This window comes from Apteryx mantelli, chromosome 3, assembly GCF_036417845.1.
Source record: "Apteryx mantelli isolate bAptMan1 chromosome 3, bAptMan1.hap1, whole genome shotgun sequence".
In the NCBI taxonomy this organism is placed as follows: Eukaryota; Metazoa; Chordata; class Aves; order Apterygiformes; family Apterygidae; genus Apteryx; species Apteryx mantelli.
Window position 1 is genome coordinate 92,161,211 of NC_089980.1, and position 16,974 is coordinate 92,178,184.

General features: G+C 40.2%; 1 protein-coding gene across 1 annotated transcript in view; it reads right to left on the reverse strand.

Annotated features, from left to right (window-relative positions):
- The window catches only part of GRIK2 (glutamate ionotropic receptor kainate type subunit 2), a 429,339-nt gene that overhangs the window by 347,022 nt on the left and 65,343 nt on the right, over nucleotides 1-16,974 (reverse strand). The gene's annotated exons all lie outside the window — the stretch shown is intronic.

Below are 16,974 nucleotides of genomic sequence, written 5' to 3' on the forward strand. Positions count from 1 at the left end.
TATTCAAGTTACTAGAAAATAGCAAATTTAGTTTTCAACACATGTTTGGGACATAAGGCTGTGCTCAATAGCATGGTTTTAGGTGGTGATTAGCAAGAAATCTGAAACAGAGCTTGTAATACAATGAGTCTGCAATATAGCAATACTTTTATTAATACGTACTAGAAGAAAGATCAGAGAATGAGGGGGATCTGTATTTAATTCAGGCTGAAAAAAAACCTTTCATTTCACATCAGTTCAGCACAGCTATCTAGAATGCCTACCCTTACCTTGGACAAGGCTTTAAGCAGGGGACCAGGGCTTCCTGCATCAAAGTGTATTGTGGAGAGCAGCTTAACTGTTTTCTTCATGTTATATTTGAGAGACAAACATTGTTTAATGTTAAATAATACTTCCCATATCTGATCCAAATGCTTTCCAAATGACCTGAAGCTGGAAATTCACATAAGCATGATAGTTGGTTTATTAGACAACAGACACTAAATATTGTATGTAATTTTTGAATTTGAAAGAAAAACAAAATAAAAAAATCAACGTTTGTTTCTACATAAATTATGTTGAAAAGATTAAATAAATAAGAATATTTGCTATAAAAAGTGTTTCTAATTAGTAGTGTGGTTTTCGGTCAACATCTATTTCTTCCTTATGAAATCACTATATAATCCAAGTATAGGGGCTCATGATTTAGCTTTTTAAAGTCATTGGAAAACAATACAGAAATGTAATCTACAAGTTGGCAGATTTCCTCTTAAAAATTATTTGTTAATAAAACAAAAGTAGCATTTTCTTTTACTTAAAATCTGATAAAAGTCTGAACATATTCATAGCCATGGATAGCAGTAAGAAGAGAAACATTGCTTATGATCTGTCATAGCAAGGACTGAATATAAGTAGAATTATTATTCTGTTTTTCATTTTTAAATGCTATATGCTGAATCTGCTTTCAGATCAGTTTTTTAATGGTAAGATTTTATGTGAATATTATGCATAAGGATATATTATGAATGGAAATAGTTTGTACTGAAGTGACAATCTGCAGCTAGAGTCCTGACAAAACAAAATGTATGCTTTAAACCATTACTGCTGTAATGTATTTTAACCAGCACCTCTACTGTAAACTAGCTGTTTAAGGATTCACGGATCAATTTTCTTCTCCTTCAGCTTTGAGTTTTAAAATTTAAATTCCCCAGGTCTTCCCCATTTTAATCTGTACCTTTCGCATGACCTTACTGAAATGTTCCTTCCATGTAGGTTGATAGGATAAGAAAGCAAATATTATCACGATACGATGTTGTATATATAGTCTGCCATGGCTGAAATTACTTAGCTTATCATCTGTTATATCTGACTTATAGAAAATAAATGTCTGGCCTGAGGAATAGTCAAGGGTAAATAAACATAATACTCAGAAAAAGAAGAGGTATATAGCCAAAGCCAGTTATAAGAACCTGTTATTTATTTCTGACATATTACACATCCAAAAGTAAAACTTTTTAAACCAACTTTTGTTTTTTATTTTGTGGATAGACTACCAAAACCTGGAAGCAAGGATATCTTTCAGTTCTTGTTATAAAATAACTGCCCCTTTTCAACAGGAAATCAAAATTTATAACACAATTATAACCAGACCTATGATTGCAAAAGCCATTGTTACATCCCAGCAATAAAATTAACTATGATTAAAGCAAGTAGTAGCATTGTACATGCATCAGTTATTATGGGGTATAGCTTCCTGTGAGTATGTGTCAAGTTAAATAGCTTTGTTCTGAAATAACTGGCTACTGCAATGCTGGTAATTTTTCCACTGACAGAGCTAGAAAAAGTGTTCTTATTCCTTTCTTGAATGACTGGATGAATGCTGAATGCTGGTAGGTAGCTTTTCATATATATATTTATGTGAAACAATGACATCCAGAGAACAGGTAATTTAAACAGAGTGATTTTCTACCGGCGGGTTTCCAAAAAAAAAATACATGTTTTGTCAGTGTAAAAGTCTTGTAATGAAGTAAATATGGAGTTAGTGGTCTCCAAAGAACATATCTCTGCTTCACTATTTTGCATTCATATTATTTGGATATGCTAAATATTTGGCTTCTAGTCAACCTTGTGAAAGACAGTCATTGGCTTATTCCATAAAGATGTTATAACATTTAATAGCATTTTTGATTTTGTACATATTTCTAAATAGTGGTAAAGCTGATACCTAATTTACTGGTAATTCTTAGAACTAACAAGTAGAATTCTTGAGTTCAGTTATTTTCCTAGTCACTTGCTTCCTAGGTGAGGAGCCATTCAAGGTATCTAACATGCATCACAGAGAGTCACCAAGGGAAAAGTCTGCCTTGCATAGCTGAGGTATGACCTTTCTCAGATGGTTAAATGGGACAGGATGAGCGAGATTGCAGTTTGTCCCCATCAGTTATTCTGTACTCCATCTGGGAAGTGAGGAAATTTCCAGGAAACCAAAGAAATGTGAAGTGATTTGAATGAAGTAAAAATTTATTTGTATTCCTTCTATACCATACTACTTTGAAGGTGAAACTGCTGCTAAATTAAGGAGAAACTTAAGGCAAACCACTACTTGATGAGTAGTCTTCATTTCTTAGGGCAGGTTACCAAAAGTTACGGCATTTTTGTCTCCAGCTAATAGAACATGTTAACTGAAGAGCAATGCAAAGGATCCCTGATGTAAAAACAACATGAAAAAGCCCCATAACATTTCCTGTAGATATGCATTCAGCTCATCAGCACTTCCTTTCAGAGTCACAAGGACAAAATAAAAAATGTGATAATAGCTAACATATTCTCCGCTGTAAACTTCCAAGACCTGTTGCTTTTCTCCACAAAAGTATGTTAGACAGATATGCATACCTAATGTACCTGTCCAAAAAAAAATGAGAAAAATATGATTTAACTGAAAGTATGGTTTGACTCGCATTCACCAGCTATTTTGCATACTCCTGCCTTGAAACTACAGCACATCAGGAGGCACTTTTTGACTGCAATATACTGTCTGTACTTCTTGGAGTAAAAAATGTACATAAACTGCCTTAGATGAGTAGTAAATAGAGAGCTGTCTACTTTCATGTGGTTTTGCATATTTTTCAGCTAACTCAGAGACCAAAATGCCATAACCAGCACCTGCAGAGAGCACACAGATTTCTTAAAGTGTTATAAAAACTTAAAATTTATAAAACTACTGTATTCATTTCCTTGATCCTGTGCACTCTTATTTAATTTCTGTTTAATAAATAGTAATATGTTGTTCCCTGTAAATAAAATATTTACTTTATATACCAGAACAACCTGTATTAAATAATATGTAATGAAAGTCATTTACATAAAATGCTGTAATATTTCACATTCTTGTCAGTGGAATGGAAAACATCTTTTTTTTCTCTCTCTCTCTTTAAATAAATCATATAACAACAAGGGACATGTCTCACACTAAAATACTAAAGGCTTTTTTTTTTTTTTTTTGATGACATGCATCTCTTCAGTGAGATTCAGGTTACCTGTCATGAAGTATGGCAACATTAAAAGCGGGAAAAATATTGCAGTCTGGATTTCTGGAATATATTTCTAGGTTATGTAAATTCATGATTTACAGCTGGCACAAATAGAATCTGAAATACTGAGGGGGGGGAAGTAAAATTCTTTGTAACGAGCACATATACCTACCCTTTTCCTCCTCCATCTCTACTTTGTTAACCCTCTTCTTGACCTTCTTTCCTAGTTTGAGAAAGTGTATTCATTTTTATAAAGGCATAATATTTGTTTCTTAATCTAAGCAGACAGAATGAAACATTAAGGTAAATGCCATAGTATAAGTATTTCAGTCAATATTCTCAGTCAGAATTAACCATCTGTGCAACAGAAAGTTCAAAAACCTAGAATTTAGCATATATTTCAGTTCTCTTGAATTGTTGATGCTGTGTCTAGGTTGATATTCTGATGGACAAGACTCCCATTGAGTAAAATGAGTTTGAGATCATAGGGAAAAAAGAAAAGTTCAGAGATCAAAATTTGTAAAGATATTTAAAATGCATATCTTTACCATATTAATATGTGCACCTTAAGAACACCTATATGTAACTTGATCACTAAAAATTACTAGAATGATGCTAAGAACTCAGTATTTTATTGTTTACCTATTACTGCTCACTTTATAGAACGAGGAGGTAAAAGGAATTCTCAGAATCTGATGTATCTGAATTTTTGTTAGCATTTGATACTCTGCCATAATCTTATTTGAAAAATATTCTTGAAGTGACTTGGATAGCAACTCAGTCATGCAGAGTGAATGACTGTAACTGAACTTAATGATAAATGTCAGTGTATTGACTTGAAGGAGAGGTTTCTTAAACGCCACAATGATTTTTATTAGGTACCACTCTATTTCTCATCATAAGAGAGGAAATAAGCAGCTTGTTAGCAAAACTTATCGGTGATGCCTAAAGGCAGACTCCACCCCCCTCACTCACGGTGCCATAAGCAGCATCAGCAAAGGTGCCAGAATCAGATCCTAAATTAGAGTGTCAAACAGTCCTACCACAGTTTTAGGAGAAATGAGAGAAGATATTAAAAAAAGAAAAAGAGAGAGAGAGAGACATTCTTAGAAAAATCTCAAGATAGTGGGAGAAAAGAGGAGTGAAGAATGGAATCAAACATGTTTGCCTAAAGAATGGCAAATCTAGATGTTACCTGTGCTAACAGAAACTTGTTTGCACAGCCTCACAGGGAAAAAGGTAGAGTTTATGTTACATGGAATGTACAAAATCAGAGTTGACACATTTTATGAAATGTACAGAGAGAATAATCCTAACCTTATGGAAAGCCAGGCTGAATGACTGCCTTTCTCTTGTGTTGTTCAGTTCTGTTCATGCCCATTAATTGAAAATTTTCTTCCTGAGTAGCGTGGTTTTGATTCAAAGCCCACTCAAGTGTATAACAGCATACCCGCGAAATAAAGGTTGTTAGAATTTCCCAGTTTTAACCTACTTTCAGTATCAGATAAAAATTCCTGCAACAAGACTTTGTTAAAATAGATAATAATTGTATGTCCGACCTTTCTTCACAGCTTGCCATAGCAGCTTCTTGTTCCATCTTGCTTTAGCAACTTCTATTGTTACAAGCTGACAAAAGCCAATTCATTCAAAAGCAAAATTAAGCATGATATGATGACGAACTCAGCTGCAGTCTTCAGCATAAATATAAGACATAATCTACCTTAACAAAATACTACCTCTAGCTGAAATTCCATGATCTAATGAAACCATCCTGAACTGGCATAACAAGAAATAATAATGGAATTAAATGGATTTTTACTATTTCTGTAAAGTATAAATATATGTTCCAAGGGTAGTGCCATGCAGTTTTTCTACAAGTTGACTGAAAGATAGAAGATTTTCTACCCTTTTGAAATTCTTTCATAATTCAATAATCAATTTGCAGAAAATAGAACCTTCTTTTTGGTGGAAGAAAAATATAAAAATGAAATTATATGAAAGCCCACATACTAAGATCTCTACTTTTTCTTTCTTAAATAGAACAGCCCATTATCAGTTTATCTGCCAGATTAGTGAAAAGTTGTAAACAGAAGTGCAATTTTCATATAATAATAGCTCTTAAAATTCAGTCACTTTTTCCCTTCAGTGGTTTTATTTGCCTACTTATTATGTGACAAATTGGTCTACTGCTAAAAGCTTATTTCAAAAACAAACAAAAATTCTAACTTAATTTCATTCCCCTGAAGAAAAATTTCCTAAATTGATATTCATTTTTATATCCTTTCAGGACATTTTATATATTAAGATATTTTAAAAGTATTTCAAAATATCTTAAATAAAAATTGAATCTACTGTTTGAAAAAGCTAGGGCTTCTTCCTCTGTCATTGAAGGTCACTCATAAACAACTATTGACTTCAACAGAATGCAGACAGAGCATTTTGAAAGATTATCTAGACTTTTATGGGTGAGATTCATCTCATCCAACTTCAGCCACTAAAAGTCAGGTATCAAATCTCAGTCACATATTCACATTCTTTCTAAAGTTAGCAAAAAAACAACTACTTCCTCCACCTCCTATTTTAGATAAGAGTCTGAAGATGAACAAGTATCTCTTCAGTGGTGACTGAGGAAGCCTAGAAATTAGCTTAGAGTTGATTGTAGGCTTTACAATGGTGACAGCTAAGCAAGATGAATGTCATCCCGCATTACTGAATATCTGATAAATAACAATTGGTCTTTTAGAAACACACCTATATGCTGTACCTATCTAATCAGTGTATTCCTTCTAACATGCAAATACTTATGAGTGAGCACAGTTCAGGAATGACAGCACACGCTGCAGTGATAAAAATCAAGGGAAGTTCTACTATAATCATTTTTGTCATCCTCCTATACAACCAATTTATGTGAGAATAGAAGATGGTTTATTAAAAGCCAAGATCACTGGCTCATTGCAAAAGTTGTATTAAAATTACTGATGCTTCTCTATCAAACATTAAAGATCAAAAGTATAAAATAAGGCTTCTCAGTTAGGAAATACTTTCATGTATAAAAACAATTTAGACAAAAAATAAATGATAAACCAAATCAGTGGTTGCTTCCTTTTTAGCATGTGAATTGGGAGCCAAACTACTTTGATCTAACAGATAGAGAAAAGGATGCAGAAGAGCTAGCCCTATCCCTGAAGTAAAGGGCCATCCACATTTCTGTGATGCGGTTCCATGCTGCTGACACACAGAATGGCTTTGATTCACTTCAAAGAACAGAATCCCGATTTTTACAATGCAACTCCTCCTGCAAGAAGGAAAAGGGAGTCAATAGAAAAGCCCTCCCTGAAAAAGAAAAGTCAGTATCATTTTCATAGAAGAACAAGGAAAGCAATTTAAAAGGAAATGCTATGCTAGCAGTTTGATAATATACCACTTTGCTGAATTACATACTCCGCTTAAAAATAATTAGGGAAGAGTAATTTTTATTTGCTTACTGAACCCAAACAGGTTACACAAAGTTGCGTCCATTTTGTGAACTGAGTACAATGATACCCATTTTAAATTACAACCTAATGGACTTACAAATGTCACTTGGCTAGTAGAGATGATCTTTAACTGCAAATCAAATGAAGCTTGTGTTAAAAACCATAGAAGTTCTTTAAAGTGTATTTGGCAGTTGTTGCAATCATACTAGTAGCCTTTAATGATGTTTTTGTTTCCTTTGGTATTTGCGTACTTTGTATTTAGGAAGTAACACATGATAATATGGAGGTTGCTCCATAATAGCTCCCCATCTCTACTTCCACCTTGTGAAAATAAAAATCTCCTATGTGTAAAACCCTCCCATTAAGTTTTCTTTTACTTCTATCTGAACGTTTCAGTTTTGTACCATATTTACAAATACGTCTAAATAGTCTATCTAGCTTCTCTAATATATTACTTATGCAATGATTGTTCTTATGACTAAAATACTGCTTAGCATCAAATACACTATATAAGCAAGTTTACCTACTGAATTCTTGATATAATAATTGGCTAATTAGCTCTCCTACACATCCTCTGAGGAAAGTCTTAATATCCCAACCTTAGCGAGGACAGAAACATGGCAGGGAAGATCACTGACATGTCCAGGGTCACTTGAAGTATCCTTGCCAGACAGGGATTAAAAATGAGCTGGCTCTGACTCTGTCGTGTGCTTAGACCATGCCATTCACTAATGAAAGTCTGTCAAAAAATCATTTAAAATCCAAAGCATATGGTATATCATAACAGTTGTCTGCAGCCGTTCCTGAAAACTATTTGCAAGAACAGTTGTTGGAAGGGGAGGAGTGGGGGGCAACAGACTTAATGGCAGAGAATGAAAGTAATCCATTTTGCTCAAGGTTATTAATATTACTATGTTAGGTTACATAATGTCTTTTAGCATGAAGTATGTTGAAGTATCTTAAAAACAACAAGTCTGGCATAAGGGAAGGCACAGAAGAGTAATACCATAAAACTGCAGGGTGGTTACAGCTAACAGAATTACATGACTCTAATCACATGGGCTCTGAACTCAAACCAGACCCAAATGTACACTCATACGGCTGGAACAGTTTGGGGTAAAAGAACACCTAAAAGCCCTGCACATAAGTAGGCAGAAGCAGAGGAGCCATGTTTCAATGTCTATCAGTTATTACATCTCAGACTAATGCAGGTAGAAAACTTTAGTATGTTCCTGTTATCCTGGAGGCACATGACTACCTGAAAATGTCAGTTAGTTACAAAAGTAAATTACCAACTCTCACAGTAAAGAAGAGCTTGCACATGTGGCTAAAAGTTATTCTATCCATACCAGAAGGCAGCCACAAGTATCTCAAATATATACCAAATATGATTTCTGAGAAACAGACTTATCTTTTACTTTTTGAGGCTGTTGAAACCACCTGTTCGGCCAGAGATATCAGACTGATCACAGCTCAGAACTATCTTAATATCTTGTTCTTCCCTCATTCATATTAGCTGAGTCTACTCAAAAGTTGCAAACAGAAATGGGAGTATGGAGGAAGACTAGTACCCGGAGGGAGTTGGAGGAGGAAGCAGAGTCTATGCAGCAGACATGGTACGGGAAATCATTCCTTACTTCGCAGAGGCCATGGAGGTGTGAAGGGTAAACCTAGGCACAGACACCAGCTGTGAAGTACCAGATTTGCATGTAATGTCCAAGTCATAAAACTGATTTCAAGTCACATTCAGAACAAGAATCACAGAAAATGACTAGTCTAACATTTACTTCCTAAAGTATTTGAAGTTAAACAAGAACTAGGAAACATGGGGTATTTTTCCCATAAATTCATCCTCTCTTAATTCAGCATTTGTGAGTCAGAGCCTTCAGTCAATTGTCATATGAAACAAATTGTTGCTTGATGTCTTTTGATGGTAGCCACGGTGTTCTTTTCTGATAATTTTCACAATAAGTCCTTTCCACAAATCTAACATTTTTATAAATCAGGATTGTAATAGATTCCATACTAATCAGTATCTAAATTATATGTTTGGATTTTTTTTTAATAAATAACTTATGAACAGGATGCTATGTCATAGCTGTCTAAGATAAAAGATGTGACTCAGTAACCCACTAACCCTTCCAGTCCTGTGATTCTACAAAATTCAAAGCTAGGCTATGTTGGAGTGAGGGAGGGGACCCCGGAGTAACGATGAGTCTCAATATGAGTATGGTCGTTCTCTCTTTATTAGAGCTTACACAAAGTATATATATCATCAAGCAATACGCATGCGTTAGCAATAGTTACATGATTGGTTACAGTCTCTGTCCATACGTATAAAGCGGATACATGATTGGTGCAAAGTTGCTGACTATGCTCCATCGACATTTATGGAACCGAGTTCCGTCCAGACTTGTTTACCAGGTTTGTGAATACCTTCCTTTGTAGTGCTCAAGGCCGCTATACGGCCAGTTCAGCAGGCCTCAGCAGGTTCGCTTGCCTTGGCCTACATAAGGCCGCTTTCAGCAGGTTCGCTTGCCTTGGCCTACATAAGGCCGCTTTCAGCAGGCTCGCTGGCCTTGGCCTAGATGCCTTCCTCTACCCCGAAGACGGGATTGCTCATCCCAAGCAGAGCATGCCCGCTCTCAATTAACCATTCCTCCACAATTCCCCCTTCTTGTTTGTGAGCAATCCAGGCTTGGTTCACTACTTTCAGCAGAGCGTTCTTAAAGCAGCTCAGGACTACGCATAAGCACAAACCGACAACTACAAGGATTAGTAAAATGCGTAAGCCTTCAGTAAGTAAGCTCGTTAGCCATTGTGGTAGAGTGCCAAACAGGTTAGTTAGCCAGTCATCGAATAGCCCATGGTGCTGACGGATCTTGCCAGTATGTTCCTTCAACCACTGCAATTGTTTGTGAATTGATTCACCATGATTAGACAAATTCATGCAACACATACCTTCAAAATCCTCACAACCGTGGCCTTGAGCTAATAGCAAAAAATCAATTGCAGCTCTATTTTGTAGAATAGCATGTCGCAAACTACCTTGATCCTCTAAGAGGTTCTCTATTATCTCAGTGGTGACGTTAGCTTGCTTCTCAGCCCAGCACGCTAACCGGCCGATCTGATTCAGGGCGTTGCCTGCCGCTGCTCCAGGCACGAAGAAGGACAAAAACACTCTTTCAGTGGGACTACGTAGGGAAACTTGATCATTACAATTAGGTGAAAGCCCTATGGCTGCTCGTTTACTGCGGACGGCGGTCTCATTCTTCGTGATATGTTTCCACCAATTTTGATCCGGTGCCAGTAATGTCAGCTTACCAAGATAACAGGGACCACCCATTACCCTTTTCGGAATTCCCTGCCAGGCCCTGTCACCACATATCAAAAAGACGTCTGGTGGCAAGGCCTTTGGGGTACCATTGTTCCAAATTAAGTGCCCCCTTTTTGCCTCAGCCCCAAGGGCTCCCAGCCCCTGACGGCTGGTGCCATTGGTGCCACAGAAGGAATCACGGTCTTGATAATCATAATAGACTGCTGTTGGGGTGACGTTTGTCCACCCTGTCCAGTTAAATAACTGGTAAGGCTGCACGCGTTCCCCAAAATAGATACAGGTTTGCGTCCAATTGCCTGATGTGTTCCCAATTCTCATGGACCCCAGCAGGTTTAGCTCCTGTGGGTCCCATGGCAGTGTTCTGTTTAGGCCTGCAATGAGGGCGGCACTGCAGTTAGCAGTTGACAGACTGCCACTGCAGCTTGCCGTGCTGTATTCCTGGAAGCTGTTGACATTATAGCTGGGGATCCCTATTAGACAGGTTCGAAAAGGTTGGGTAGCAGAAGCTAGAGACAAACAGAAAGCGTGTTGCCCTGTCTTATTCGCCCAGGTAACCCACATGTTGTGTCTGGGCTCAATCTTGTAGAGCGCCATTACCACTGGGAACAGTATCCCCAGAATCAGGATTTTCGCCCTCTTGTTCGGTTGATGAGTCATGGCGAGTCAAGACAGGCTTCACGTTCTTGCTGGGTACCCACACTGGACCACGATCTGTGGAAACACACATATAACCTCGACCATTAAAAATAACAGGGGTGGGCCCAGTCCATACGCCGGAGGCTGGGTCCCTATACATTACTTTAAACTGGGGTAACGTTGTTGTACTATTGAATTTAAGCTGTTGATGGTGAATGATCACCGGGGGCTCCTCACGGTCGCCCATGAGACAGAGATAATTCAGGGTGAAGAGTGCGCGGTGCAGCCTCTGCTGTGCGTCCGTCTCCTCACCTTTTTGTTTTCTGAGATAGTCTTTTAATACTTGGTGGGTACGTTCTATTAGCCCTTGCCCGGTCGGTGAATGTGGAATTCCGGTAACATGCTCAACCCCCCATCGAGAGAGAAACGTCCTAAGCTTTTGACTGACATAGGCAGGTCCATTATCCGTTTTTATGCGCTCAGGCACGCCCAATATGGCAAAGCAGGCCAACAGATGCTTGCACACATGCTGTGCCTTTTCTCCGGGTAATGCAGTTGCCCATATCATTTTTGAAAAGGTATCAATGGTTACATGCACATACCTTAATCGGCCGAACTCGGGAATATGTGTGACGTCCATCTGCCATAATTCTAGGGCTTTTAACCCTCTTGGATTTACCCCAAGCCCAATACCCGGGCCGTGGTTCCCACACCTTGGGCAAGCCTGCACAATACCTCGAGCCTCACTCTCTGTTAGGCCAAATTGTCTTTTTAAACCCTTGGCATTGTGATGAAACATGTCGTGACTTTGTCTAGCCTGTTGAAACTTGTCCATAGGGGGTAGATGACACGCTGAGCTAACCAGGCTGTCAGCGAGCTGATTGCCTTGGCCTAGCCCCACGTCTAGCTGGTGACTACGAATGTGGATAACACAACAAGCTGCTGTTCGTTGACCCAGCACAGAGCGCAAGGTAATGAACAGACTTCCCAACCGCGGGTTGGATGTTTCCCTTATTAAGGCATTCTCCAGTCGTGGTACTACCCCTGCTACATACATGGAGTCAGTCACTACGTTCAGAGGGGTATTTAACCAATGAGTTAGAGCCCAAACTACCGCACTTAATTCCAAAGTCTGAAGGGAATCCCAAGGCTGTCCCTCCATAACGTGCTGTTTCCATTGTTCACCTTCTTTTATAGAGTCCTTGATAAAACCACTCCAGCGGGACTCCCTTGGAAGTCCGGCGAGGGGATTTATTAAGCAGGGAGGTACTCCTCCCTCTTTCTCTTGTGCCTGCAGCTCCACTTTTTTCAGGCGTTCCGATAGCTCCTGTAGCACTCTTACGGTTTCTTCTGGTGACGGTGGTACTTTATTTCTGGTGTCATGCGTGTTGTCCCCCGAAGACTCGCTGGACGAAAGCAGCGGGGGGTACTCTGATGGAGTCTGGCGTGAGCGGGTGGTCTCGTTGCAGGAGGGTAGAGGCGGCCGCTGAGGTGGCATAGGCAGCGGCAACGGTGGATGCAGGGGACTGTTGCTAGGCAGCGGCGGGGGGGGAGCACTAGGAGGGGGTCGGCATTCCTTTCCTCCCAAGTCTCTGAGGTCAGCAAGGGGCGCGGCCGCCGCCCCTGTTTGAGCCTCCTTCGGGTGCACTTCCGCGTTTGCCTCAGAGCTCGGACCAGCCGGCTCTGGGGAAACCTCCGCTTTCTGGGACGCAGCGGGTGACGGCGCTGACGATGCCCCCCCCTCGGAGTTCTCCCGCGCCCTTTGCAGTGCCTCCCTGACAGACCGGCTCATTGCCGTTAAAGTCTCTAGTACGGTGTTGCAAAGTGCGCGAACAGCTTTCCCGTCCCTCAGTTCCAGCTTTTCCAGTTTTACTGACAGCTGCTCAAACCTTTTTAATAGTTGAGCCGTGAACGGCTTTGTCCCCATGGGGGTGGTAGGCGAGGCTGTGCCTGACGACTCCGGAGATAACAACGTCAGGGGCTCCCGCCATAGCCTCGGCGGGGCTGTGCTGCCCTCCCCCGGTACGGGCGGCGACGAGGGCCCTGGGCACGGCGCACTGCCGGCTCCCTCAGGAGCGGACGGAGGCAAGGGCTGCGGGGGGGGCGGTGGCGGAGGGACCGACGGTCGAGCTCGCACCGCCTTAACCTCCTTCTTGTCCTTGTCTCCACCCTCGATGGTCTTATGCCACATTGTTTCTCCGAAATCTCGCCATTCCGATACGGAAAATAACAAGTGTGTATCCGAAAAAGGTTCCCATTGCTGCCCCAGTTTAATCAACCTCTGTAACTGCTTCACCGGTGCGTCAATTCCTCTCTTGGAGAGTATACCGGCTAGCAAGGTGGCCGCGGCATCTGCTTCCATGCCGCTGTCTGGGAGACGGGGCGCGACCCCGGACCGTGTCTGGCGGCAGCCTTGTTCTGCCAGCACTTCCCCCAGCCCCTTCTATCCCCCACTCCCAGTCCTCTCGCTGCTTACCGCAGTCACGGACCATCAGCCGAGGTCAAGCCTCTTGGTAGACGCGGCAAACCATCCTCTGCTACCAGATGTTGGAGTGAGGGAGGGGACCCCGGAGTAACGATGAGTCTCAATATGAGTATGGTCGTTCTCTCTTTATTAGAGCTTACACAAAGTATATATATCATCAAGCAATACGCATGCGTTAGCAATAGTTACATGATTGGTTACAGTCTCTGTCCATACGTATAAAGCGGATACATGATTGGTGCAAAGTTGCTGACTATGCTCCATCGACATTTATGGAACCGAGTTCCGTCCAGACTTGTTTACCAGGTTTGTGAATACCTTCCTTTGTAGTGCTCAAGGCCGCTATACGGCCAGTTCAGCAGGCCTCAGCAGGTTCGCTTGCCTTGGCCTACATAAGGCCGCTTTCAGCAGGTTCGCTTGCCTTGGCCTACATAAGGCCGCTTTCAGCAGGCTCGCTGGCCTTGGCCTAGATGCCTTCCTCTACCCCGAAGACGGGATTGCTCATCCCAAGCAGAGCATGCCCGCTCTCAATTAACCATTCCTCCACAAGGCTATTTTACTAAATGTGTTATATGTTACGCTTGCTGAATCCAGTAACTTGGTAGAGACGAGGCTGCCACAGCTCCACAGGCCCAGGTCCAACCAGTTGTGAGGCTGAGCGCATATTCCCAGTAGACACAGGAAGGCACGCATACAATACACATATATACATGGCCAGCCACACTGAACAACATAGACAAACGCAGACGAAGGGGTCTCTTCGCTGACCCCCAGGTCTCTCCAGCAGTTGTCCTGACCCCTCCAGTCTCTCCAGTAGCCATCTCCCCTGTGGCTTCACTCTTAGCAACACACATACACGCCTGGCCCCCAGGCCATTTAACCTAGCTGCTGGCTAGTCCGGCTTTATATTTGCTAGCAATCCCGCACTGACTTGGGATTCTTGCTTGCTCCAGTTGCTGGCGCCCTGGGGCACACAGCCCCTGTGACCCATGGTCCAACTCCAGTGGTTGGCACTTAGACTTCCATACGCACATATTCACATGCAAGAGAGAACCTCTCACCCAGGAAAATAGCTAGAAATAGAGTTTCTCAAGCAAGGCTCATGGTGATGGGTCTTGTCTGGCCCCTGGGGCTGGCACCCTCCTGGGGCACCTGGGGGTGGCCAGGGGCACCCTGTCTCTGGCTGGTTATTGGGGTCCCCCCGCCAGTGCGCCCCTGCGCCCCTCGGGGTCATGGAGGTGAGCCTGCAATCGCATCACCTAACAGTATAACACTTTCTGCATTAAAAATACCAAACCTTAAAGATGGAACGTATGCCTAAAAATCCTTATATTTTCTTTTACAGGATCTGTATTATTGTAAGCAAGAAAAAAATCTTTCAAATAATCTGCTTGAAATCAAAGGAGGCCACATAGGCTCCCAGGTCTGCTCAGACAGAACAGCTTGCAGATTTCAGATTCAAATTGACCTATGCTACTGATCAAAAAAGACCCAGTTCTATATAAATGTAAAGCCAGGGAAATTAGAGTAGGAAATTTGCTGGGCCTCTGTAAGTTAGAAGTACAAGTATTCCACTATATACTATGACCTGTTCTTTTTCATCACCAGTTCACTTTATTAGAACATTATAGTGTCTATGGACATTAAGGCTTTACATTTATAATTGTAAGTGGAGAGACTGCTTTTCTTAAAGAGTATTTTTCTGAATGTCACTATATTTGTAATGCATGTGCACACAACAAAAAACATAGTTATTCACTAATACAAAAAACATTAATTAGAAATCCTGATTAGAAATATCAGTGAGAAAAAATGGTCTCAGTTTCATGGATGCAAGTGCATGATTTGGTATCTAAATCCTTACTAGATAATCTAATTTAAAGGGATCTGATTTTCAGAAGTAAAGACTATTCTCCATGAAGTCAGTGAAAGTTACACTTGTTCAATACCTGTGAATTCAAAGCCTCTTTGGTCATAGTGTTTTAAGTGTCTAAATTTAGATAATTTGATCTAAAAAACCAGTTTATTCAGAATAACAATATTTGTACAACTTTTCAGAGTTTATCTAGATTATATAACAACTACACAAAAATATTCCAATTACATTTATTGCAATTAAATTATGGATGTATAATTCAAGGTATTTGAGACTACTAAGGACCCCTCCATGAACAATAACAGAAATTTATGATCTTTCTATTGGAAATCTGAATATTAATTAGACATTACACATCTGTGAGGCTAAAACATCCAAGGAGAATTTCTGCATGTTTCATATTTCCTTAAAGTTTTTATACTGCTCTTGGCTCCATATATCTACCATGATTAGGCAACAAAGTATTCATGGCTAAAAGAAGGAAGGGTTTCTGTTGGTCGAAAGTAAATTAGAGAAAATGTCATATTGACATAATCCCTATTCTTTTATCTATATTTAGATTTTTTCTCCAACAGTATTGGTATTTTCATTTTTTACTCTCATTTTTTCAGAGGTAACAATATTAGCTAAATTGCTTTTCCAAAGCTAGAGCGAATCACATTTTGAAAATATAGATTTATTCCCCTCAAAATTATTCCAATAAGTTTAAACATTTTTGGAAAGGAATTCTGTCCATTTAGCAGAGTATCCATTTAGAGGGTAGAAGTCAGATACCCTAAGGTCTATATTCATCTCTGCCACTGACCTACCTTTTTGAACTGCATTATTCCATCTGTATTTTACTTCCCATCCTACACTTCTTTTTCCTATATACTCATAGTCAGACTTAGCTTCTAATTCCATGACTGGGTAGTGCCTAGCACAATGCGGCAAAGGCTTTAGCTAGGTCTATGTGTCTAACTGTGTTAAAAAGAAAATGGGATAGTCTCGCCCTGTGGGTCAGATAGTATAAATAATAAAAAATATAATTTATATCAAGCCTCAGATGTTATGAAGCTTTCTTAAGCTTAAATGGAGTTAGTACATCCTCCTGAATTTTCAGGTCACACATTTGTACAGTCTACAGGAAACTGTGCTGCTCCCCCTTTATATACAAGAACCATTGTAGTTTGTTTCCTCATTACAGAGCTTACAAACAAGATTAGTAAGCTGTTCCCTATACTTCACTAAGTTTTAGAATCACACACTCAGTGACGTCCTTTGCAATCCTTTGCCATCTTCAGTAGGATCCATTACAAATGATTTCTCCAAGTATGAATGCATTATGTTTCAACTGGGTGACTCTGAAAAGCACTCGATGACTGTATTTACCCTATAGCTTCTAAGAGGTGATGCCTTAGCCTACCACTCTCATTCTATCACTTCTGCTTTTTATTATTCCAGGTAATCCTAGCTGTTGGACCAAACTGTCCTCAGAGTAGCTTATGTATTGGTTATTCTCTGTTGCAGTGACTTTGTGATTACTGTACCTGCAGTTTTTGCTCTCAGTCTTTGTCAGTACACCAATAAAAACTTGACGAACAGTAAATGTACATGTCTGTCTAAGATTCAGCAGAGAGACAATTCCAACATTTGAAGACTAAGTGCTGTCCTTG